Source organism: Numida meleagris, chromosome 1, assembly GCF_002078875.1.
Source record: "Numida meleagris isolate 19003 breed g44 Domestic line chromosome 1, NumMel1.0, whole genome shotgun sequence".
Classification (NCBI taxonomy): Eukaryota; Metazoa; Chordata; class Aves; order Galliformes; family Numididae; genus Numida; species Numida meleagris.
In genome coordinates, this window is record NC_034409.1 from 91,909,696 (window position 1) to 91,935,996 (window position 26,301).

A 26,301-nucleotide genomic window follows, 5' to 3' on the forward strand; every position below is an offset into this window, starting at 1 on the left:
AAAAAAAGTCATTATAAGAACTGGTGTGGCCTTGAAGAAAGTATGATGTCTGATTTTTTCTATGAAGTGTTTGAAACACTTTCTTTAATAACACACGAAGAAACAAAGTCTAAATAATATCCATGTAGGCTTTTTATTGAACAATGCCAGGTTTTTCTATAATCTTTCATTTTATATTTCAGTTCTAGTTTATTTTCCTGTTTCTTTATTCTTATGATAAACATTTTATGTTGCTTTCATTAACTATTTAACAGTTGTCTTGAAAAACACTTTACAGTTTCCACATAAAGAACCAAAATCAGTAAGAACTGGCTTCTCATCATCCTGGTAGGTAATTCAGCAAGAAAAAAAGTAATGCCACATATGCCTTTTCCTTATTCACAGTTTCAAAACATTAAGATACACAGAACAATTCAAGACAGTACCCATGCAAAAATACTTATCTTGAAATGACCACTGTTCTTCATAAATCAAAATTCATAGCTTAACTCTATCATTGCTCATTTGTTTACTTTCCCTTAAAATAGAGGCCATCTGCTGATGAATTACATACTGGATAGAAAGACCAGAGATAAATACGATTTGTACTGGAAGTATTTATTTGACATGGAAGCATATACATGAAGGGCCAAAAGAAAAGACATCTGTCTTTCTGTCCATCCATCCATACTCTGCTTCCCCTTCTGCCCCTCTCCCAAAATGCTTAATCTTTTTTTAAGTTTGGTACCCTGTCTGAAGGGCACAACGAGATTTTAACACCTTCTGCAAATCAGATGGCAGCTTCTCAGTTGTAGTCCATGAAAAATATTGTTGCAGATTGATTGTTAACTTCTTTCCTAGAGGATAGTTATATTACACAGTAGGATCTTCTCCCACTTTCACAAACTTGAAGTTAAAAATAAACTGTAGTTTGCACAGTTACTGTATTTTCTCTTAGTATATGTCCAATAGTTGGACTAAAGAACCATTTCACATCACCTTGATTTTTTACCAAAATTTCATTTTTGCTACTGAATGTTTCTGAAGAATATACATTAACCATGTTTCCTCTTCTAAACTACTCTTGTCTTTCAGCATATTTTTACCAACTCTTTTGGAGATAACAGGAAAACAATGTTACACACTTGTCCACTGATCTTTATTTTGCCGTCCTCATTTATGAAAAGATAAAAGTTGGTTTAATTGCCAGTAGCTTTTCTGGTTATTTGTTTAACATAGCCTTTGGCTGTTCAACCATTTACTTTTCTAGCTGAAGGCAGATTGTGGCTTTTTCATCTGCCAGGCAATAATCACTGTTAGCTCATTATGTGCTATATGCTACCTATGGCCAATCTATTGAATTTATTTCTTCATGGAAAAACTCAAATGCTACTGGGCCCTTTAGACTATAAGAAGGGCAAATATGAACAAATCAGTAGCAGCAGGGGCAGTATATTCCATCGGAGTACATTATTTATTGCAATATTTCTTGTAGCTATGATTTGGTCAAAGAGAAGTTTTGAAATACAGCATATGAACGACTTGATAACTGCAACTGTCACTTTACCACCGATAGTTCACTCTGAGTTTTAAAAGAGAAAAAAAAAAGAAAACGTTACTACTATTATTATTAGGCTAGATAATGTTATTTTATTATTTATATTTTATTATGAATTACTAATTTTTAAAGGGTAAGTTTTTCACTTTTTCCCATTATTTTCACCTTAAACCTAAATATCATGGTCAAAATTTTTGTGAAATGTTTTGGAATAGTACTCACATTTCTGTGGAATAAGCAGATGTTTCAAGTAAAACCTCCAGATCCATGTAGTCCAGAGAGGATTTTGTCATCTAGAAGTGCAAAACATCATTAATCAGTTTTTAGTACTAAACTAATAATGAAAGCAACTGAATTTCAGAAGTTGTTAAGAATGTATTGAATACAGATAAGAAGAAGAAGTATGTATTAAAGTTTTTATTCTTTTCTTCACACTGTGAAGAGAAGATGCTTTGTTTTGAAGGAAATGCCTCCAAGATGCTTTAATTTGCTATACTCAGAGGCTGTAAGAGGAATAGTCTAAAAGTAAGTGAACAAAAAGCAAGATAACAGTGATCTACTGAACTGTAGCTAGGCTACTAAGAACCACAGAATCATAGAATGGTTTAGGTTGGAAGGGACCTTTAAGATCTTCTAGTTCCAACCCCCTGCTATGGGCAGGGACACCTCCCTCTAGACCAGGTTGCTCAAAGCCCCGTCCAGCCTGGTCTTGAATGCTCCCAGGGAGGGAGCATTCACAACCTCACTGAGCAGCAACCTGTTCTAGTGTCTCACCACCCTCACAGTAAAGAATTTCTTCCTGATATCTAGTCTAAATCTAACTTCTTCCAGTTTAAAACCATTTCCCCTTGTCCTGTTGCTACATGCTCTTATAAAAAGTCTCTCCCCAGCTTTCCTGTAGGCCCCTTTCAGATACTGAAAGGCTGCTGGCGCAATAATCACTGGAGCTTTCCCTACTTTGGGCTGAAAAGCTCCAGCTCTCTCAGCCTGTCCTCACAGGAGAGGTGCTCCAGCCCTCTGATAATCTTTGTGGCCCTCCTCTGGATCTGCTCCAACAACTCAATGTCCAGAAACCAGCCGAGTCAGCCAGGCATTGTTAAGACATAGTGACTTTCGCTCTGAAACAACACTCTTCTCTTAATGCATTGCTGTAATTGTGCCTATTATTACAAACATTCATTTCAATGGTATTAAGACTGTGTATAACTGGAATTGGACTTGGTACTGAAAAAAAGAAACATATAAGCAAAACATACAAGAAGAATGTCTTGTACCTTTGTTGGGATCTGGTCGGGTATGTAAGATATATATACCTAACAGAGTAAACAAAGATTTCATCGCACAATGAGACCATAAAGCTAAAGCATTTTTCCTTAACATCTTGCAAGTCTGCACTGGGCTTAAATCCTGTAGATAGTATCAGAATAGTAAGAAACCTCAATGTAATATAAGCTTGAAAAACAGAAGACGTTATGCTCTTTCTCTGTATGCTAATGTCATTTTTTAGTGACAGCTACAACAGCATCTTTTTGAGTTTCTTTGCAATCTCTTGTTTACATCTCCTTAGACAATGTTTCATCTTGCAATTGGTACCATTCTGGTCAGTGTTGCGCAGAACAGCGAAAGTCATTCTGGTGAGGAGACACGTGTATTGTAGATGTTCAAAAGGCAGTGAACTGTGAAAACAGGCAAGAGAGCCTAATTGCCAGTATCGTGGATTTACCAACAGTGTTTCTAGTGATATTCACAGAATCACAGAATTGTGGGGGTTGGAAGGGACCTTTGAAGATCACCCAGTACAAACTCTCTGCTGAAGGCGTTCCCTACAGTAGGTTGCACAGGAAAGCATCCAGATGAGTCTTGAATATCTCCACCACTACTTCAGGCAGCTTGTTTCAGGACTCTGTCACTCCTAAAGTAAAGAAGTTCTTCCCTGCATTAGTATGGAACATCCTATGTTCCAGTTTCTGCCCATTGCCCCTTGTTGCTTGCCATTGAAAAGAGTCCTCCCACACTTTAGATGTTTATAAACAGCGGTGAGATCCTCCCTCTTCTCCAGGCTGAACAGTCCCAGGTCTCTCAGCCTTTCTGAGATATTCTCCGGGCTCTTAATCATCTCTGTGGTCCTCCACTGGAGTCTTTCTGGAGAGATCTCCGTCTTTTTTGAGCTGGGAAGCCCAGAAATGAACACAATGTCACGTCCCTAAACTATATAGGAAAGTATTCCTTTTCTGTAGGAAAGTAGTCTTTCCTGAGACATTAGTTTGAAGCACTCACTCTTCAGAAATGCTCCTGTTTTTAAATCAACACAATTTAAGAAAGGAACTTCATAGTTCTTGATTCCCTTTTGGACTCGGGTTCTTTGGAAGGTGCCAGCCTCAAAACTTCCACATTCTAACTTCATCTGGAGCTTCTTGCATTGTTCCTCTAAATTCCTCAGAAAGTCTTAGACTTTCTGATTACATTCCATGTAGCTGCCTTGAACTTGGCCCTTCGGGATCCAAATTCAAAGTCTCAGAAATGGTTTTTGTTTCCATGAGAAACACAGTAATATGCTTTACAAAGTATATTAAAATTCCAATTTTGATATATCAAAGTAAAAATAACTTTTAAAGATCTCTTTAGAAGATAGAAAAAAAATGATATCTCAATTTGTTTTCTCCCATGGAAAATTTGAGTTTAGATAAAAGTACTTTTTTATGAGATAATTTTAATTTATGAGATAATTTTACTTTGAAAAATGACAGTAGTTTCCCTAATGTCATACTCTTTTAAAATGACCCATCTACTAATGTAAAATAACAAACCCACCATTGTCTTCTTTTCAAAATTATTTCATTCTCTGGTTTATAAACACATGTCATGCAGAGAAAATACACAAGCGTATGTCATGAAAATATTCAAATTTGAGTCAAGACAAAGCTTAATCATCAACTAGGCAAAAAAAAAAATCTTTTTTAATTCTAAACATAGAAGGAAATTTCTTACCTGAGGTCTGGAAGTTGCTGAAGTAGTCAGAGTAATGAGAGCCAAACCTTGGATCTTTGTAATTAATGTAATAATGCTGCCTGATTTGCTGGCATAACAATTAAATTATTTACAACGTAGCACTTTCTGTATGTAACCGTATCTTTTGTTATTATCAAGGTCAGCGTTATTACCAGTTCTAAGAGTCAACAATCTATCTAGAACGTTTTTTTTTTCTCCAGAGATTTGTTTTATTGTACATGGATCCAGAGATTTCAGATTTCTTCAACAAAGTAAGACTTTCAGGATGTCAAGAAACAGTGTAAGACTTGTGGCTGTCATCTAAAAGTCTTCACTGAGCATGCCAGTTCCTTTTGACAGGCATGGATGGCTAGAGCAACAGCTGTAGCAAAATGCAATGGCCTGCTGTACCTTCAGATTTTTTTCTAATTGTGTGTGCTGCCTGCAGATTCTTATCTGTGTCCTTAGGCTCAGTTATGATGACAAAGCTTTGATATTAAATATTTTTTTTCTGCCGAAAACATCCCCTGTGGAATTTTCCAAGTCTGTTTCTTCTTGAAGAATTATGTTTTGAGATGTAATGGGAGATCTGCAGGAACTGTCTTTTTCCCAGTAGGAAGAAGACACAGTGCTATTTCATTGTTTGTTAGATCTTTCTTATATTCTATAGCACTTTTATTAGCTTTATTTTTAGGAGGATTTCTCTTTGTGATCTTCTGTGACTTGTATGTGGGACATAAGATGTCAGATCTTAATTACTGCAGTCATTTTACTGTAGTCATCAGGAAGAGTCTGTCTTCACATTTTATTTTCTAATTAAGGGTAATGTACCAAATTTAGTCCTGCTGTGAGTAAGTATTATATGTTGATTGCACCGGACACATTAGGCCTGATGATGTACCAGAGTTCTTTGAACTCGACAGAAGTAAAAATTCAAAACTGTTTGTATTGTTGCTGCTGGTAAAACTGCTCACTGTCAAATATAGAAATGCTCTCATCTGTTTTCTGAGATTCAAGGATAAAAGAAGCCTGAATTATTATTATATGTATTGTTTTCATTTGAGAACTTCTTAGATACCTTTTGCAAAAGCGACTGAAATTAATTGTTAGCGCAACAGATAAATCTGCTTCTGATCAGGCTTCTTAAGCACTGCATTTTTCCTCTCTAGTGGCCCAACTCCATCCCCAAGTAGTAATCCTTTCTTTATAAAAAGAGGTATCAAATCCCCTCCAGCTGTTCTCTGTTGAGAAAAACCTGCAGTCAGCCTTCTGCATCCCATAGATGATCCAAGATTTCAAATTCTAATTTCTGAAGGCTTTTGGAATGAGTGAATTACTTGGGTTATTTTGTACCTGTTTTGGATTGTTCTTTTCTCTGGCCTTATTCCTTTTCCTGGACAAGTAATTTCCCAGTGATTTGTGCCTATCTTCTATAATCTCATTAAAAGAGATCTCCTCAAACATTTTGTGTATTCCTTCCAGAAAATACCATTATCAGCTATAGAAAATGACTTTGACATAGAAGCTTTAGAGTCTCAAATTTTCGTCCATTCCAAAGCTTATGTAATACAAATATACTATGCTCTGAAAATACTTTAGAAGTAATTTAGAACAAAACCTTTAGGTCCTTATGATCACACTGATTTTGAGCAAAAGTATTGGAAAACTTAACTGCTATTTAATGTCAGGCAGAAAAACAGCATTGACACAATGAAACTTGAGAAGAATAAACATTTGTTTTCAAGCAAACTGTATTTTGACTACTAGCTCCAGTACTCAGAAAAGAGAGCTCAGACTTTTGGCACAAATAACTAATAGCAAAGTTAAGTTTATGGCCAGGTCCTTTACTCACCTGTGACAAAGAGGAGAAAAATGACACATCACAAAGATGCACAGATGTGATGCACACAAAGCAGGTTTCAGGCGAAAAACATTTTCTGTACTTGCTAGAATGCTATAAAATAAAAAAAACATCCAACCAAAATTCCCAGGAATTAAGGTACAATTATATATATACTTTTTGAATCACTGCATCAGTTCCTAAGATTATGTGGAAGATTTTCTAGCCTCAACAGAAAGTACATATTTAGATAAAAGTAAAATCAATAAACCCAGAAATCAGCATAAAGGAAAACTTTTTTTTCTTCTCTTACCTACTTTAAAAGCTCAATAATTTTTTAAAAAATGAAAGGTGGGTTACTGTTTTCTGAATAGTTACAAAACACAAACATTTTGTCTCTTTTTATACCGAAGAACCATTACAACTGCAGCAACTAAAATTGTTCAGAGAATTTAAGTCTTTCTTACTTGTGCCATGCATATAGGAAATTTGATTCTTGTGCTGATGTTTCTTGTAATTATTCTGGTGTTAACAGCTCACTGAGCTGCCTTCACATATTTCAAGATTCTTCACTTTTCAAGGAAAAATAAAGCTACATTTGATAACTCTGTCTTGTGGTGGATACCTGCTAGGTTCTGAACGCTTCCTGGAAAATTAAAGAAATGAATAAGAATGTTGCAGTAGAAGTAGACAAGAACTGACGTGTATGGGGGGTTCAGTGATAATTTATGAAGAAAAAGGTAACATTTTCAACTATTAACTGTAATACTAGGGCACTTACAGAATCAGAACACTGCTGATAAACTGAGTTGTTCTGGTCATCATTTATCATTGGTAGGGACCTCAATATTCAGTTCTTTTTCTGTGGATGGTGGCGAACACCACATTTTTGTGATTTCACCTGATTTCAGCTGATTTCATCTATCTGTTCCATCTTCTCTTCCTTTGAAGTCAGAATTATCTAATTGCTCTCTTAATTAAAATAAGGTGGCCCAGCCTAGGTGCATCTACACTAATGCACGCAGCATGGGTAACAAGCAGGAGGAGCTAGAGGCCATTGTATGGTCAGAAAACTATGATATAGTCACCATCATGGAAACATGGTGGAATGACACACACAGCTGGAATACTGTGATTGATGGCTACCAACTTTTCAAAAGAGACAGGCAAGACAAGAAAGGCGGTGGTGTAGCCTTCTATGTTAAGAAAGAATATGAATGTATGGAAATTAATGATGGTGATGATAGGGTTGAGAGCCTATGGGTTAGGATAAAAGCGAAGACCAGTAAGACTGACATAATCGTGGGAGTCTGCTACAGGCCACCCAAACAGGATGAAGTGGTGGATAAGATACTTTATGGAAAGTTGGGTGAGGTCTCAAGGTCTCTACCCCTTGTTCTTGTGGGGGACTTCAACTTCCCAGACATCTTCTGGAATTATAATAGAGCAGAAAGGAAACAGTCCCAGAGGTTCCTAAAGTGCATGGGAGACAACTTCCTGACACAGCTGGCAAAGGAGCCCACAAGGCGATGCGAAATCCTGGACCTGCTCTTTGTTAACAAAGAAGGCCATGTGGGGGATGTAAAGGTTGGAGGCCGTCTGGGGCAAAGTGATCACAAAATAATAGACTTCTCAATCCTTGCTGAACCTCAGAGGGGAGTCAGCAAAACCGCAACCTTGGACTTCTGGAGGGCAGACTGGCCTCTTTCGAAGCATGGTTGAGAGAGTCCCTTGGGAGGCAGTTCTGGAGGGCATGGGAGCCCAGGATAGCTGTGAATACTTTAAGGAAGTTATTTTAATGGTGCAGGAGTTGACTATCCCCAAGTCATGGAAGACGAGCTGTTGGGGTAGAAGACTGTTTCTCGCTGAACAGAGACCTTAAACTGGAACTCAGGAACAAAAGGAAAGTTTATGGTCTTTGGAAGAGGGGGCAAGCAACTTATGAGGATTACAAGTATGTAGTGAAGCTGTGCAGGGAGAAAATCAGAAAAGCCAAAGCCCAGCTAGAACTGAACTTGGCCGCTAAGGTGAAGAACAACAATAAATATTTCTATAAACACAGCAACAGTAAAAGGAGGGCTAGGGAGAATCTCCATCCCTTGTTGGATGCTGAAGGCAACACAGTGACCAAGGATCAGGATAAGGGTGAGGTACTTAATGCCTTCTTCGCCTCAGTCTTTAATAGTAAGACTAGTTCCGCCCTGGGCACACAGCCCCTTGAGCTGGCAGATGGGGATGAGGAACAGAATAGGCCATGCACATGATGAGATGGTTTTGGACCTGCTCTGAGAGCTGAACACTCACAAGTCCATGAGATCAGATGGACTGCACCCTAGACTGCTGAGGGAGTTAGCGGATGTGGTTGCCAGGCCACTCTCCATCATCTTTCGACAGTCCTGGCTAACTGGCAATGTCCCGGTTGACTGGAGACTAGCAAATGTGACTCCCATCTTCAAGAAGGGCCGGAAAGATGATCCTGGTAGCTGTAGACCTATCAGTCTCACCTCGGTGCCAGGGAAGGTTATGGAACAGATAATCTCAGGAGACATCATGGATCAGTTAAAGGTCAACCAGGGGATCAGGCCCAGTCAGCATGGGTTTATGAATGGTAGATCCTCTCTGACAAACCTGATTTCGTTCTATGACAAGGTGAGCTGCTTAGTGGATGAAGGTAAGGCTGTCGATGTGGTCTACCTGGACTTCAGTATGGCCTTTGACACTGTCCCCCACAGCATCCTTGTGGAGACGCTGGCTGCCCATGGTTTGGATGGGCATACACTCTGCTGGGTGAAACACTGGCTGGATGGCTGGGCCCAGAGAGTTGTGGTCAATGGAGTTAAATCCAGTTGGTGGCCAGTCACGAGCGGTGTCCCCCAGGGCTCGGTGCTGGGGCCTCTTCTATTCAACATCTTTATCAATGATCTTGATGAGGGGGTTGAGTGCACCTTCACTAAGTTTGCAGATGACAACAAGTTGGGAGGGAGTGTTGATCCGCCAGAGGCTGGAAAGGCACTACAGAGGGACCTGGATAGACTGGATCGATGGGCCAAAGTACACCATATGAGTTTGAATAGGGCCAAGTGTCAGGTCCTGCATTTTGGTCACAACAACCCCAGGCAACCCTACAGGCTTGGGGAGGAGTGGCTGGAAAGCTGCCTGACAGAAAGGGACCTTGGTGTGCTGATGGACAGTCAGCTGAATATGAGCCAGCAGTGTGCCCAAGTGGCCAAGAAGGCCAATGGCATCCTGGCTTGTATCAAGAATGGTGTGGTAAGCAGGACTAGGGAAGTAATCCTGCCCCTGTACTCGGCACTGGTGAGGCCCCACCTCGAGTACTGAGATCAATTTTGGGCGCCTTAGTAGAGAAAAGACATTGAGATGCTGGAGCAGGTCCAAAGAAGGGCAACAAGGCTTGTGAAGGGCTTGGAGAATATGCCCTACGAATTGAGGCTAAAGGAACTGGGGCTGTTTAGTCTGGGGAAGGGGAGGCTGAGGGGTGACCTTACTGCTCTCTGCAAATACCTGAAACAAGACTGCAGTGAGAGTGAGGTTGGTCTCTTCTCACTGGTGACAGGTGACAGAACAAGGGGAAACGGTTGCGCCAGGGGAGGTTTAGCTTGGATATCAGGAAAAACTTCTTTACAGGAAGGGTTGTTAGGCACTGGAACAGGCTCCCCAGGGAGGTGGTTGAGTCACCATTCCTGAATGTGTTTAAAAACAGTTTGGATGTGGTCCCTGATCATGTCAGGGACGTGATTTAGTGGTGGGTTGTTAGAGTTGGAGTAGTATGGTTAGGTTGTGGTTGGACTTGATGATCTTGAAGGTCTTTTCCAACATGAGCAATTCTATGATTCTATGATGTCAATTTCTGGATTTGTAAAAAAAATTGCTTAAGACATAATGAACATTCAGTGCTTCAGCCAAGTGTTTATCTTTTTGACTCATTGATTTATAGGTTTTAATAGATTTTATAGATTTTGCCTTCAGTGTCCCTAATTTTCTTTTGGATGTCTGCCGTGTATTTTTCCCCACAATGCCAAAATAGTATCTCAGAAAGCTTTAAGATATGCACTTTATTACAAGAGGGAAATGTCTCTCTGACATGCACTCAATTTTGAATCGCCTTGTCTTAGTGGGATAATGCTGTACGAGGAATGGAGGTCAGATCAAATATATCACATCAAACTTGCAGGTTCCAGAGAGAATGCTGTAGCTTTGTCTGGCTTTCAGATGAAATAGCTCGTTAACTGAATGCAAAACCAGAATGCCAAATGAAAGATATTTCTTCAAGGATCCACAGATTATGAACCTGAATTTCAGCATTAAAGATGAGGTATCGAGAGAAATTTCACTACGTAAGTCCCCGAACTGCACTTTCCAATTCTTCAATGCTGTCATTGTTTAGGTGCTTATCTAGGGTGTTCTTTGATTCAGAAATCACTGGATGAATCATTAACTTCACAAAGGTGTTCTTTGGGTCTTCCAAGACATAGGAGTACTTAATCCCTAAAAAATTGCATGACCCTTGTTTTCACAGTTTTCAGAAATAACTGCGGAACCTACTCCAGTGAATCAGGGTACTAATAAGAAAATTGAACAGAAGAATCAGTGTTACTGAATCAGGTTGAAAATATTCTATCCATCACTCAAAGTAAGCTGTACCTCTCCCTTATTTCAGATACTGGTACAATATGCCAAGAATAACTTGCTGAGTCTTGAGACTCAGTGTAGGGTGGGCTCAGAGGTGTGCTGGGGATCTAGATGAGTTCAGGAAGACTACCTCCTCAAATCCTTCCAAGTTTAAAGGAGAAACTTCAAGGGAGAAAATTTATGATTTGACATAAAGAGAGTAAATGAAAAAAGGACATCTAATTCAAAGTAAATATCATGCAAAAGTATATAAATATAGCACCATGGGGTCTAATGTTAAAGCTGATCAGAAAAAAGCAACTTCAATACTGAAGTGTTTTTAATGATAAGAAACAATAGCAGATCAGCAGTCTGGTACTGGATAAAGATAACTGTAAGAGGCTAACACTTCAGAGACTGCAGTTATGTTTTGGCTCAGTCCAACTAGAAATGAATGCTGTACAAATGTTACAAAGAATTTGTCTCTTGATGTTTGTCTTACACATTCATTTAAATTAGCAAAATTACTAAAGACTTTTGCATTAAAAACTAACAGGTAAGTGATACTCACCTAATGATATGAGCTTGGGTCTGTGGTTTGATATTAGTATGCTATCAAGGTGGATGGAAAAACTCAAGTGTCTTAGAGCTTTTAAGAAAACCTGACAACCCAGAAGCAGGTGATCTAAGCAGGCATCAGGTCAGCAATGCAATGCTTCTTACAAAGTGATACAGCTACTGATCAGTTTAGTGGCAGAAAATGTGCTAAAAATATTATGACTACATTTATTACAAATGTTCCAAACGAAGTAGAGAAGAATAGATTTAGAAAGTGTTTATCATATTGTATTAATTATATTCAGTAGATCAACCGGTAAACTGCGTAGTTTTACTACAAAGTACATCATAAATTTTAAATGCTTTCATTATTATTATTTATTTATTTATTGGATCTACACCTAAGATAATTTATCAGATCCAGGAGACGGCAAGGCTTTCTTTGTGAGGAATTTGTATGCTATGGCATTGAGGAGCAGCAAGGTAAATTTTAACCTAAATGTTAACAGGATTAGGAAAAAACATAAGTAAATGCTGCCTGCATGATCTCCCACACTCAATACCATGGTGGGAGATGACCGGTACATGGAGATAACTTCTCTTTTTTAATGTTTAAAAATATGCTTTATGAAAGATGAAATGGATGAAAGTGATGTTATATCTTTTTAACAGATGTAACCAGCCTCCAATTTATAGCTTCAGCCAAGAGTCCTTCAGAAAAGAGGCCTTGATCTAAAGCAATTTTAAAATTAATAATAAAATATACTGAAGTGTCTTTTTTGATGAGAAGCAAAGCGGTACTTTGCCATAAAAAACCTACAACATATTCATGACATTTCTAGGACAATGACTCCTGCTGCTGAGTTTTCCATATTCGGAGAACATTTGTATATTTTCAGACCAGGAGAGTGTAAGAAGACAGCCTTGCAAAAAGAATATAATGCTTCTCAGTAGGATGGTGCCACTTTGGGTGCAAACTGTAAGAACTGTGACCTGTAGCATAATCTGCAAATTTCAATGTCACTGTCACTTTAACAGGGGATAAACATACAGAGGTCTGTTTAGATGGAAAACCTCTTTGTGTTTAATCAGCTTGGAGGAAGACACTTTTCCCAGAAAAGCTTATCTAACACCTGTTGAGCTCCACTGAAAATTACTATTGATCTGAATGAAAATGAGATTAGCCCCATACTGGTAAAAATGACATGTACATTTATATAATAGTTAATGCAGCAAAGCAATTAGTTCCTTATTTGGTAAACTGATATACATTTAGCAATTAATTGCGACCAATTAACTAGATAACTTTTTTGTTTCTGAAGAATTCTGTTGCATCTAACATTTAAAAGGGTATTTTATCTGTGGGTATCACACATTGTCAGCCTTTCCTTAGAGAAATGAAATAATTCTACAAAGTGTTCTTTTTCCTTCATGTACCCTAAGGATTTAAATAATCATATCAAGAATTTTAAAAAAAAGGAATTACAAGTCTCATTTAGAAAAAAAAGATAAATTGGAGTACAAAGTGGTAAGGCTTTATATACATGAGGAGGTCATCTTAAACAAATATCAGACATTGCAAAGGTGAGTAAAAGAAGTTATTCTCATCACTTGGAGTATCTGAGAAGTAATGAATAGTTTAAAGTCAGCTGTATCTCCATATCTCCCTGGCAGACAGTGAGATTTGAATGCAATAAATATCACTGTACTAATTGAAAATTAATTTGTTGAAGAGCATGCAATTGTTGCAGAGGTAATCACTTTTAAAGAACATAGTCTTCCTGTGTCTAACTTTGCAATAAGGAATAAAATTTATTAGTAGATGTTAAACTAAACTTCAAAAAATGTAGAAGGAAATAATCACTGAATGCATATGATCTCTTATTTCACATTTTAAATTTTAGCATAATCTCTGCACTACACTAAGGCTTGTAGAGAAAGAGAGAAAAGCCTGTCTAACAGGAGCTGCATGAATTCAAATCTGCTAAGTTTCTTATTCTGGTAGACTTCAGCGGACATATGGGAATGGGGCCTACAGTCTTCTCTATGTGTTGAACAGATACAGAGCAGATTGTGCTGAGAGTAGTGATATCTGCTTCATAATCTCACATATGAGCTGTGACCTGTCAATCACCAGCATGATGTTCCAACAACCAAACATGAAAATGTGGATTGGAAAAGCCCATATTAACTGCATTTTTATCACCTACTTGACTGATGTTAAATCACTGCTGCAGTTCCAACTGATTGCTACAAAAAAATCATTTGATTTGCTCAAAACTCTTGACAACAGTTACATAACAGCTGGAATTTGAATGACAGTAAGCAATCCAAAATATAAATCTGGGAAAATTTTAAGGAACTGTGTGCTCAAAACTGTTCCATGTTTTGTCTAAAGCTGAAACTGTCTTTCATGACAACAGTAATACGGAAAATGGGTTTTATTGCTGTCATTTGCTTCTTCCTTGAGCAAATTATTGACTTTTGTTGAAAGGACAACAAAACTGAGTTGATGATAATTGCATACAACTTCAATTGAAAGAAGAGTTCTTTGCAGGAATGGACTCTTCATTGGCTAGATTCTGTTACCAGCAAGCATAGACATGTAGTCTAATCAGATTACCTGAGAGGAAAGATTAGTCATGAAATGCTAATGCTGACAAATTGCAGATATGTGCTGAGGAAAGCCATGTGCGCTGCTCTTTGCTGAGCTTGTTGCTCAATATGGCACATGACAATGGCCATCAAGAACAGAGAAAAAAACCTGCAAATCACAGATTGTGGAAATAGAAAAAGGTGTTGTACCTATCACCATCTCCTGATTGTCAACACATCCATTCCCAGAGGTGTGTGAGATCTTGAGATATCTATTTTCACCTTAGGTAAGCTGCCAAGTGTATGTGAAATGAACAATGCAGTAATGTCCAACAGGACGGCAAGGTGCGCAGTTTAAAAGGCATCTTGTCTTCAACAGAACAAAGGACAAGAACTCCTATGAGTGGTTCCTCCATCTTTGTTCCTCACCCCCTTAAATTTTCTCATGGTTGTATGTAGAATTAAATGAATGGATTACGTAGGATTTCTGTATACTGATGAAAATGAACTTATGCAAATACTTGGAAAAATACTTTCCTTAATTGACAGGTGCACTGCTTGTGAAATCTGCTAGATACCATGTCTCAACTTGGCTGTACATCTTTCAACAAACCATTACTGGAAGCCATGTCTGTACCAGTAAGTAAAATGACCATTTGCAGCCTTTAAGGGCACACAACACCATGCAGATTGCAACTCTGTAGCTCAATTCTCCTCTAAAATAGGGCTCTCTCTTCTATGCTGTCTATTGAGACCCTGAGCACAGCCACCCTCCTAGTGCTTACCTGCCCATGCTCAAGTTTAGTGCTGGTACGCAGCTGTACAACCTTGTTTCACAGTATTGCAAGAGATTGCTGTGCCACCCACCCATGCCTCCCTCTTCTCTTGGGGTTGTACTGAAGTTCAGGTTCCCAACCTCGGGCTCATCAAGAGCTACAATGAATCTTGACATCTCACCTTGACCTGAAACCTGTCTCATTAGTGTAGCCTTGCTTGGCAAGTATAGAGCTGTTGTCTGACCCTGTCAACTGGTACCAAACTTGCTTGTCTCCTCTTGTTTGGGCAATCACAACCTTGCTGACCCCCATCCTGTGCCTGCGTTGCTGTCATGTTAGCCTCCTGGCTAGCCTTCCTCTTTGGAGCAGCCTTGGAATAGCAAGTACAGTTAAATTATAGCCCTTACTTGTGTAGTTTTTCTCAGTTTTATGAGGACTGCTCTGAAAATAATGCCTCTGAAAATAATGGGTTGGCCCACAACATCAGAGGCAGATGTTGGTGGTATGGCAGTAGAGGCTGAACCTTCCCACAAATACTGCATTATATTTTCTTGGTGTGTGACAGACAGCAGATGAAGGGCAGTCTGACAAAGTGGTATCTGACATGGAATTATGTATGGTGCAAAGGGGCGTCACTGAATTCCTCCATGACGAAAAAATGGCATCCACTGACATTCATCGATGCTTGCTAAACATTTCTGGAGACCAAACAGTGGATGTGAGCACAGTGAGGCAGTGAATGCTGTGTTTCAACAGTAACAATAGTGACAGATGGCCATGCAAATTTTACAAGCATGGCATGCATCTTCTCGTGCATTGCTAGCAAATATACAAAGGTAATAGCGATGTCTATATTGAAAAATAACATTTCCTGAGAATTTGCTCTGTCAAATAGCGTTATTGTGCTCTTTGTATCTGTTGTAGTTCCCATAGAAATAAATATGAGGCATTACTTTGAGGGACCTACATACACTGCAGTTTAAGAAAATATCAAAATATTTCCCACAGGAAATATCATTCCAACAGGCAACATTCTTAGCAATATGCTATTAAAATAATGATCAGATTTCAGTATAGATTTTCTAGTTTTCCTAGCTGAAAGTTATCTGAAAAATGTCCTCCTTTTATTCTGCATACAGAAATTAGGTTGAGTACAAACGTGACGTTTCTCTTTCTCAACTATGTAAAATGTAACCCGTATTTTCTTCTAGCTGATATTAATGCTGTTGCTTTAATATGTGAAAGGTGAAGATCAGGAGGTTTTTTATATAATTTTAAAACTTTCCTGTCTTCAGTGAGTAGTTTTTGTCGCTAGGAGATAAACAGTCCTTTCCAGTATGTTCATATATCCAGAAGAGCTCAGTTACACCCTAGGTTTTCTATTATTTTGATCAATTTATACACCATGTTTCTACTGAAGACCTGGAGGGATTTGTTTGTTGCTTTACACTGTTTAATATTTTTTTCTTACTTAAAGTATCTTTTTTGATAAAATCTGGGGGTGACATAAAGATTAGAGAAATATTACACAGTAGAAGGAAGAAGTTTTTTATTGATACTAAAATGGCTGTTAATGAACAACATACTTTTCAGTGTGACTGAGTGTGAAACCATACCATTAAGAAGAAAAAATGCAGGTGTACTTGAAGGATAGAAATTTTGCAAAAGATTTGGATAATTGGTTAAACACAAATTTCCAGTGCAACACTAAGAGTTCCCAGTTCTTTATATGTATTCTGAAAGAGAGGCCAATTTGCATTAAGGCCCTCTTGACTTTTTCATTATTATTTATTCTTTATTTTTAGTACTCAAGTAATTGCTACAGGCATGCTATGTTAATTCCTCATTGACTTCAATTTAAAAAAAAAAAACATTAGAAGCCTAACAAAGGGCTAAGACAATCATTTATGAAAAGGAAGTTATACCTTAAAATGAATCAAGAAGCACAATTTATATCTTTTATGAAAAAAGGTAAAATCAATTTTATTAAACAATTTATTAATTGAAAATATAGGGTAATTAAGATTCATAGGACACTCCGGGAACATGTCTCATTGAAAATGATATGTCTGCTTTATTTACTCAAACATGATCATATCTAATGCACTTTCTATGCTCTTTCCTAAGATCTCAGAAAAGCTGTTGCTACAAGCAAGCTATCTATACAAGCAAATTAAAAAGCACCAGAGAGCCTTACTGAACAATGGGATCTCAGCTGGCTGTGGTATTTGTAACACGCTCCTAGCATGATTTTGGTCCAGTCCATCCAGAACCTTCCTCAGTGACCTCCAGACACAGCTCCTGAATCAACCTGGATCAGGGAATGTTCTCATATGACACTTTGGGTGCAGCCAGAATGTTCTGGAGGATGAGAGTGTTGAAGTGCAGCTGGCTCTACTCCATTCCCGTTGGCCTTTATGCCAGAGAACAGTTTCAAAGATGTTTAAATTACTAATAGATGTAGATCTATTGTCCACGTCTCAGGCCAGAAATATTTGATCTGAAGTACCCCAAAGTCAACTGTACTTAGTTTAACTGCAGATGAACCAAAGAATGTAGACTTACTTTACCAACGTAAAAGAATTAAAGAAGGGTAATATTTCTAAAGTCCCCTTCAGCTCAACTGCTCAGGTTTGACGCACTTCTGTTGTTAACATACCATTAATGCAAACGAGCACTAATTGAAAACTGACATCAGCTAGTAAATCAGTTAAGTACTAGACTTAGTAACCAGAATTATTCATAGAATCATAGAGTACTGCATCCAGGCTCAGCACCCCCAGCACAATAAAGACGTGGAGCTCTGGAATGGATCCAGAGGAGGGCCACCAAGATGATCAGAGGGCTGGAGCATCTCTCCTATGAAGAAAGGTTAAAGGAACTGGGCTTGTTTAGCTTGGAGAAGGCTCTGGGGAGACCTCATTGTGGCCTTCCAATACTTGAAGGGAGCATATAAACAAGTGGGGGAATGACTGTATCTTAAATAAAGGCTCTACCATTGCCTTTCTTTGCTTTACATGCTCCCATAACATGAATCTGATGCTGTTAGGACCCTGCTGTTAATACTGGGAAATTTAGACATACTTGCATTTTTCCTGAATAGACAGAGTAAACTGTGCATTCTTAACTCATCTGTGAGGCACATCGCTCAACATCAAAAACAACATTTTAGCTTAGGTCTTGATTAACTAAATGCACACCTCATTTTACATCTTCTTTCCTTAATAGTACAGAACTGCAGCCACCAGAAGAATGTCATGAGAAAAAACTGACATTCTCTACTGTCTACTAAATATATTGTATTGTTTTTGTATAATATATATTTTCTTTTATTGAAACAATGGAAACAACAGTGTTTACATAGAAACTCTTGTTTTCCAAAATTTGATGGAATTATATGGGGTATTCATCCCTTCATTTGTGGCTGTGTGAGACCAGAGTGATAAGGTAACAATCATTTAATTGTGCTACAATAAATTCTTCAGCTACAAAATCTGAGTAGGTGATGCTTAAACTGCAGTGTTGGAATTGTTGTGTAAAAGCTGTGGAATCTAGTGAAAGCATAGAACTATACTTACATTAACCACTCCTGAGTGGTTCTCTGTGTGCTAAGCTGATCAGGTTGACACCATGCTTGGTTACTAGGAAATAAGAGTCTTGAAGAACAATTCTAACAGGCTACTTCAGTAGCAGCAACATTTCTGTAGAATTAGATTGACTAGATACCATTATGTATTCTGTTTGAACAGAAAAAGTGATGGTTTCTGTTCATTATTTTGCCATACTTGATTTATCTGGGCTTTCATCTCCTGTGGGATTATTATGATGACTAATATTAATATATAATAAATTATGTATGCTTACACCACACAAGTGGATTTGATAATCAAATACATGTTGATGTTTCCATCAACACTTATAAGTATCATACTTTTGAAATTTGTGAGATTTAAAATAAAATGTTTCAGTACTTGGAATGTCAAAATTTGCTGTTTTCCCAGAAGATCCTGTTTGGATTTAATAAACATTTAATAGCAGCTTGTATTCCTAGTAGAAAGCTTTACATTAAAAAAATTACTTTTTTTAAAAAAAATACTTGATTAGCTTCTTCAGTTATAGTTTGGCAGTCTTTCTTTCAGTCATTCTTTGATGTTGTTACTGCACACATTCAACTGAAGATACCGTATCCAAGCTGAATGAGTAAAACGTGTCTCATAATACATTTACTTTATAATTGTTGATAGTGCAAAAAAATGTATTTTCCTCTCAATGAAAGTAGTAATGGGGATAAAAAAAAACAGAAGATACTTTTCATTAAGGGGCAAATCGCAGCTGTGATGACACAGGCCCTACTCATTCTGCTACAAGAAGTAACCTTTGTTTCTTTACACATTTTGGGAGCAAGCAGATTTTGTACTATGCTGCTGCATGATGAAATGGGCTGTGTATTAAGAGGATCTGCCCAGCTACTATCATCCAGAGAAGTTAAGCATTGGTATCCTGCAGCTCTCCTTGTGAAGTGGCCCAAGTACAACTGACCAGGAGAAGCTGTTGCTATCAAGACATCATGTAGGTGAAGGCCCTGCCCTTCATGCCCAACCAGCCTGTACTTAGTTAGCCCCTTGTGAGGCAAGAGAGGCCCTTTTCATTGCCCCCCAAAGGAGGACCATGAAAATAGGGCAGAGTCTGGACAAGGCGTATAAGGAGCAGCTGAGATACCCTGGTTTGTTCAGCCCAGAGGAGCTGAGGGGAGGCCTCATGGTGGCCTGCAGCCGCTCACGAGGGCCACGTAGCGGCAGCACTGAGCTTTGCTCTCTGGTGACAGCAACAGGGCCAAAGGGAACTGCGTGGCAGTGTCAGGGGAAGGTCAAGTGGGGATTAGGAACAGGTTCTGCACCAGAGGGTGGTGGGGCCATGGAACAGGCCACCCAGGGCAATGCAATCATGGCTCCAAGCTGCTGAAGTTCAAAGAGTGTTTAGGCACTGGTCTCAGATACAGGCTTCAAATTTTGGGTGGTCCTGTGTAGAACCAGGAGATGGACTTATAATTCTTGTAGGGCCCTTCCAATTCAGAATATTATCTGATTCTAAGTTAAATTCCCCAAGAAATTTACTTGCCTTGTGTAACAACAGAAACAGCAGCATGATGGAAAGATGTTACAAAGGAAGGGAAAGGATTGCTCACCTGTCTTTGAGGATCTAGGTTCACAAAGGAAAGTCCAGAGAGGAGACACCTCCAGAAAGAGATCCTTCCTCAGCGGCAGTCGGCCCCTAAATGAGGCCTAAGAGAGGTGGAGCCAGGCTCCACCCCCTTGTGGTCACACAGTGAATTGCCTTCACCTGTGCTCCCAGGGCTGACCAGATCTTTTCTCCAGGTGCTCAATCAGTGGTTCAGGCCATGGCTCAACAGTTCCCATACACCTTGCATTTAATTTATATTTCTGTGATAAATTGCCAGGGAAGCATGTGCCTCAGCCATGCCAGCACCACCACATCTATGCCTTTAGCCAATCATAGAATCATAAAGGTTGGAAAAGACATACAAGGTCATCCAGTGTAATCATCCACATACCACCAATATTTCCCCACTAAACCATGTCCATTAGTACAACACCTAAATGTTTCTTGAACATCTCCAGGTGACTCAACCACCTCCCTGGGCAGCCCATTCCAGCTCCTGAACACTCTTTCAAAAAAGAAGTTTATCCTAATATCCAACCCGAGCCTACTCTGGTGCAACTTGAGGCCATTCCCTCTAGTCCTGTCCCTAGTTACAGGGGAGAAGAGGTGAACTCCCACCTCGCCACAGCCTTCTTTCAGGCAGCTGTAGAGAGTGATAAGGTCTCCCCTGAGCCACCTCTTCTCCAGGCTAAATAATCCCAGTTCCCTCAGCCACTCCTCAGAAGACTTGTGCTTCAATCCCCTCAATTGCTTTGTTGTCCTTCTCTGGACACACTCCAGGGCCTCGATGTCTTTCTTGTAGTGTGGGGCCCAAAACTGAACACAGAGCTCAAGATGTGGTCTCACTAGAGCTGAGTACAGGGAGATGGTCACCTCCATGCTCCTGCTGGCTACACTATTTCTGATACAAACCAAGATGCCATTGGCCTTCTTGGCTACCTGGACACACTGCTGGCACATGTTCAGCTGAGTGTCAAGCAACACTCCCAGGTGCTTTTCCTCTGCACAGTCTTGCAGCCACTCTGCCCCAAGCCTGTAGTGTTGCCTGGAGCTGTTGCGTCCAAAGTACAGGACCCAGCACTTGATCTTGTTGAACTTCATCCCATTAGTGTCATCCCAGCTATCCAGCCCATTCAAATCCTTCTGTAGGGCCTTCCTACACCCAGGCAGATCACCACTTCCTCCCAGCTTAGTGTCATCTGCAAACTTACTGAGGGTATACTCAATACCCTCATCCAGATCATCCATAAGGATATTAAACAGGATGGACCCCAATACCAAACCCTGGGGAGCACAACTTGTGACCAGTTGCCAGCTGGATTTAACTCCATTCACCACCACTATCTGGGCCTGATCCTACAGCTGGCTCTTTACTCAGCAAAGAGTGTACCTGTCCAACCTGTCCAGGAGAATACTGTGGGAGACAGTGTCAAAGGCTATGCTAAAGTCTAAGCAGGCTTTAAGAACAGCCTTTCCTTCATTCACCAGGCTGGTCAACCTGTCATAGAAGGAGATCAGCATGGTCAAGCTGATATCCTGGTTCTCCCGCACATACCATGTGATCTCCCTCAAGATCATCTGATCCATAACCTTCTCTGGAACCAAAATCAGGCTGACAGGCCTGTAGCTCTCCAGATCCTCCTTACAATGCTTTTTGTGGATGGGAATCACACTGGCAAACCTCAAGTCCTCTGGAACCTTTCCAGTTGACCAGGAACGCTGACAGATGGTCAAAAGAGGCTTGGCAATCACGTCTGCCAGCTCCCTCAGCACCCTTGAGTGGATCGCATCTGGCCCCATGGACTTGTGACAGTCTGGATGGAGCCTCTAACAGCCTCTAACTATTTGAACCTGAATCGCGGGGGAGTTTATTCTGCTCACCATTCCTGAACACTGGTAGGGTGAATCCCTTGGGAGTCTGTCCATAAGAGTCCAGGAAGGCTGTCCGTTCCTCAAGAACAAAGTCTGTCCCTGAGTGCTGTAAGATGAGCCAGAGGGGAAGAAGAAGAGTGTGGATGAAAAGGGAACTTTTCCTGAGGCTCCAGGAAAAAAGAGTCTACCACCTGCAGAAGAAGAGATGGGCAGCTTGGAGAGAGTACAAGGAAGTTGCTAGGATATGCATGGAGAAAATTAGGCAAAAGTCCAGCTTGAACTCAAGCTGGCCACTGTAGTAAAAGACAAAATTTTTTTTTTTACAAATATATTGCCAGTAACAGGAGGTCTAAGGAGAATCTCCGTCCTTTAGTGGACAAGCGGGGAATGTGACCACTGAGGATAAGAAAAAGGCTGAGATTATCAATGCCTTCTTTACAGCTGTCTTTAAATGTCAGACCAATTATCTTTGGTATCATCTACTCCTGCACCTGAAAGACTGGGATGGGGAGCAGAATAAACTTGGCCATGATGCACACTCCAAGAGCAGACGTAAGTCTTTCTCATTTTCCACCTTTGCTACTGGGGCAGTGGACTCTTGCTACAGAGTAAGTGTCAGTACAGTGTCGGAGATTTTAAAGCCATGACTCTGAGTGAAGGCATCAGGTACACATAACCTCACTCCTTATCCTCTTTAGAAATTCATCTGTGCTTGTGTGGGAGTCTTAGATTCTGCAACAGCTTACCATGGAAGAGAAGGAAAGTACAAGACTGTAGACATTAAACAAGCTCTGAAGTAAACGCATAGATTTGTATTTTGCTTGCTTTGTTCATATCATTTGGACCATCAGCCTGTGAATTGCATCAATTTAGACTCCTGAGGCCTCACTCTCATTTATAGGAAGGGCACTTCACACCACTCTGGTAATAGAAAGAGGCATTAAAATGGCAGTAATTTCTATTTACATTATTTTTATGGCCCTGTTGCTATTAAAATGGTGTAAAGTGGCATTAAGAGAAGCCAAGATCAGGCTCCTGAGGGTCTTTACTCCCAGACTGCCAAGGATTACAATTAAGAGCCTAAATGACTAAGGGAGTGTAAGTGAAAAAATTTAAGAAAGGCATCTGTGGCAGAAACCGTATATTAGAAAGGCCAGGAAATGGTGTTGGTTTAAATTTGCTAAACTCACTTATAAACACCTGGGACAAAATATCTGCTGGAATAATGCCATTAATTTGTCTGGAAGCTGTTAATCTCTTTCTCAAGTCCAATACTGCAAAATGTATTGCTGGCATCATAAACAGCCTACATGAAGTAAGTAAATTTGGAATATAGATATTTCCTCAGTAGAAACATATTTATTTTATCAGAAATCTCAGAAGAGTTGTCAAAGATTTAATAGATAGAAAACTAATGAACTTGGGGACAGAACACTCTTCCTGCTGACCTGAGACAGAATAGTATTGGAAAAGACTCCTGTAGAATGGTCACATAGGCCCATAGGTCTGGGTCACTTTTAATTTTACTGTGTCTTCACATGTGTCTTCTGTCCCTTAGTATAAGCAGGATGCACAAAAGAGCTCAGTATTCAGAGTCTCGCTGAATAAAAATCACAAAACTAACACAAAGAAAACCCTGTTGGAATCCTAAAAATAACTGGACTGTGATATAACTACATGAAAAGTTACTGTGCTAATAAATCTCACTGTTCATCCAAAGATATCCTTGTCTTATGACAATATTGGTCCATGGAGCATACCTATAATTGATAAACATTAGTTAAATTGCTAAAAAACAAGACAAAAAGAAACAACAAAACCCAGTGAACTCTCTGTATGCAATAATTAGAACTCAATGCAGTCCTAAGATGGCAGTGTTTTTGTTTTTTTTAGTGGGGGAAGATGTTGAAACCAAATCTTTAAAATATCAGTTGTATACCCACATTTCATAGGTATCAGAGACACACCTATGCATTTGTGTAACAACAAGATATTTTAATATTTTTATCTGAATAGTTCTAATGACGTACACTTTTCAGTCATATGGAGGTTCTACATAAATGTCTGCATGCAAATCCCTTTCAGTAACCATTCTTACAATAAAGGAAGATTTTTTGGAGAATATAAAAGGGAAAAGACAGCCTTAGCTAATGCATGAACTGAGGCAACCTCGGATCTTCCTATCTACCTTCAAGATTAGCCTGAGTGGTTTCTCTGTTAAGATATCTTGCAGCATAGATTATGTTCAGCAACCTGATGAGTATGGAGTACTGTCTATGGGAATATTGTTAGTGGCCCAACTGTGCAAGCAAAAGAGGACTATGCTTTCCTCAGAAAGAAGATAAGGATCCAGCAGTCCTAAATGCAATTAGGGTTTGGACACTCTTTGCATCTCTAATGCCTCCGAAAGGAACAGACTCCCTTGAGACTTGGGCAGTGGGCTAACTCTCCAGTCCTTGGCTCTTTAGCTGCTAGGATTGTGAGCAATGAGTAGGCATAAAAAATGTTCCTATGCTTCAAGGAGGAACAAAATTATAATGAATTCTTTCATTTTAAACTATTGCAGGAAGTGTTGTCCAACTCCTGAAAACATTTATCTCTTGTCTACCAGCTGAAAACTCTTGTTGTAAGAAATCAGTTACAGCAAAAACCGCTTCAGCTCTGCTGAACAATTAATAAACTTGCTGTATTTTTTTATTATTGTTGTTGTTTTCAATCACTGTACGCCAAGGGATTCTTGGACTATTCCACTATTCTCAGATTAAAAATTTAGGACAATAAGGAACTACAAATAAAGCTTATGTGTCTCGAGAGCTAGTAGCCAGAGATTGTTGTGTCCATCAAATCTGTGCTTACATCAATAGAGAGCTGAATGATATTAAAGTAGAAGAAATCGCATTAGCTTTGTTCATATGAGTGATTCTTGCATCTGCGTGGTCCAAAACCAGCAGATCACTTAACCATCCATCATTCACAGTGATTCTTACAGTATCTAAACTCATCTTCAGCACAAAGAGAAATCTTTCATGTGGTACTGCAGGGACTGGTAAATTCAGAACACAATGATGCTATTATTGATTCAGGCTAATAAACACATGGTTGTGTGGGTCCAGTCTCAGGCCTGATATTTTTGTCAAATTCAAATTCTTTATGTTCAACACTACAAAACAAACAAACAAAAAAAAAACAAACAACAAAACTTTTGGAATTGAATCGTACTGAAGGAAACGGGCCTGCCACACATCTATCTATCCTTGAAAGTTCAGTAGTAGGAAAGTGAGAAAATGTTTTCCATTTTTAATAATCACAAACATAGAATGGACTAGGTTGGAGGACACCTCAAAAATCACCTAGTTCCAACCCCTTGCCATGGGCAGGGTGGCCAAGAACTAGAAGCTGTAATTTACAGAAATGCATAACCTATATGTTTTAGGTAAATACAAAACTACTTTTCAGCAAAACATGGAAATAACTACTCATTTCATGCGTTACTAAATGCTTTTAGAAAAACTAGTTTTATATGGAATTTCAAGTTTATGATATAAATGTATGTATCTATACGATGAATGCATGCAATTGAATTAGATCAGAAAATCTGGTAAGAAATTTAGCTGCAAAGTCAGCAGTTTCCTGCTGTGGCTGTATATTTTACATATATTATTCAGCTGCTTGTCATTGCAGCTCTCTGTAGCAAACAATTAGGAGATCAAATGCTCTGGTGAGTATTTTTCAAAGTTGCATCTTAGCACAGTATTTTTATTATAAGATTATGATTTAGCACACATATGTACCAGAATGAGGGGTGCTCCAAAAATAATGCCTCCTATTTTATTATGTTGGCCCATGACATCAGAGGTCAATGTGGGTGATATAGCAATAGAAGCTGAGCCTTCCCACAAGTATTCCATTACATATTGTTGCTGTGTGATGGATAGCAGCAGAGGGGCAGCCTGACAAAATGGTGTCTGACATGGAAATGCACATGAAGCTAAAATGCGTCACTGAATTCCTTTGTGTGGAAAAAATGGCACCCATTTAATGAATGGTAGCATTCATTGACACTATCTGAATGTTTATGGAGACCAAACAGTGGATATGAGCACAATGAGGTGGTGAGTGGTGCGTTTCAGCAATGGTGGTGGAAACAGTGGGTCACCTCTGCTGGTGCAGATTTTTACAAGTAAGGCATGCAGGCTTTTGTTCATTGCTGGCGAAAAATGTAAAGCTAATGGTGGTGACTATGTTTTAAAATGATGTTTTCTAGCTGAGAATTTGCTCTATCAAACAGTGTTATTGTGCTCTTTGTGTCTGTTTTATTTGCCATG

General features: G+C 39.2%; 1 long non-coding RNA gene across 2 annotated transcripts; it reads right to left on the reverse strand.

The window, feature by feature from the left end:
* LOC110392551 lies at positions 578-20,192 on the reverse strand. 2 transcript variants are annotated; one of them, XR_002434473.1, is made up of 3 exons: positions 20,109-20,192; positions 1,760-1,830; positions 578-836 (listed from the first exon to the last, which is right to left on the reverse strand). It is a non-coding gene; the product is annotated as an uncharacterized LOC110392551 (long non-coding RNA). The 2 variants fall into 2 exon arrangements; XR_002434474.1 differs by having other exon boundaries at positions 578-1,561.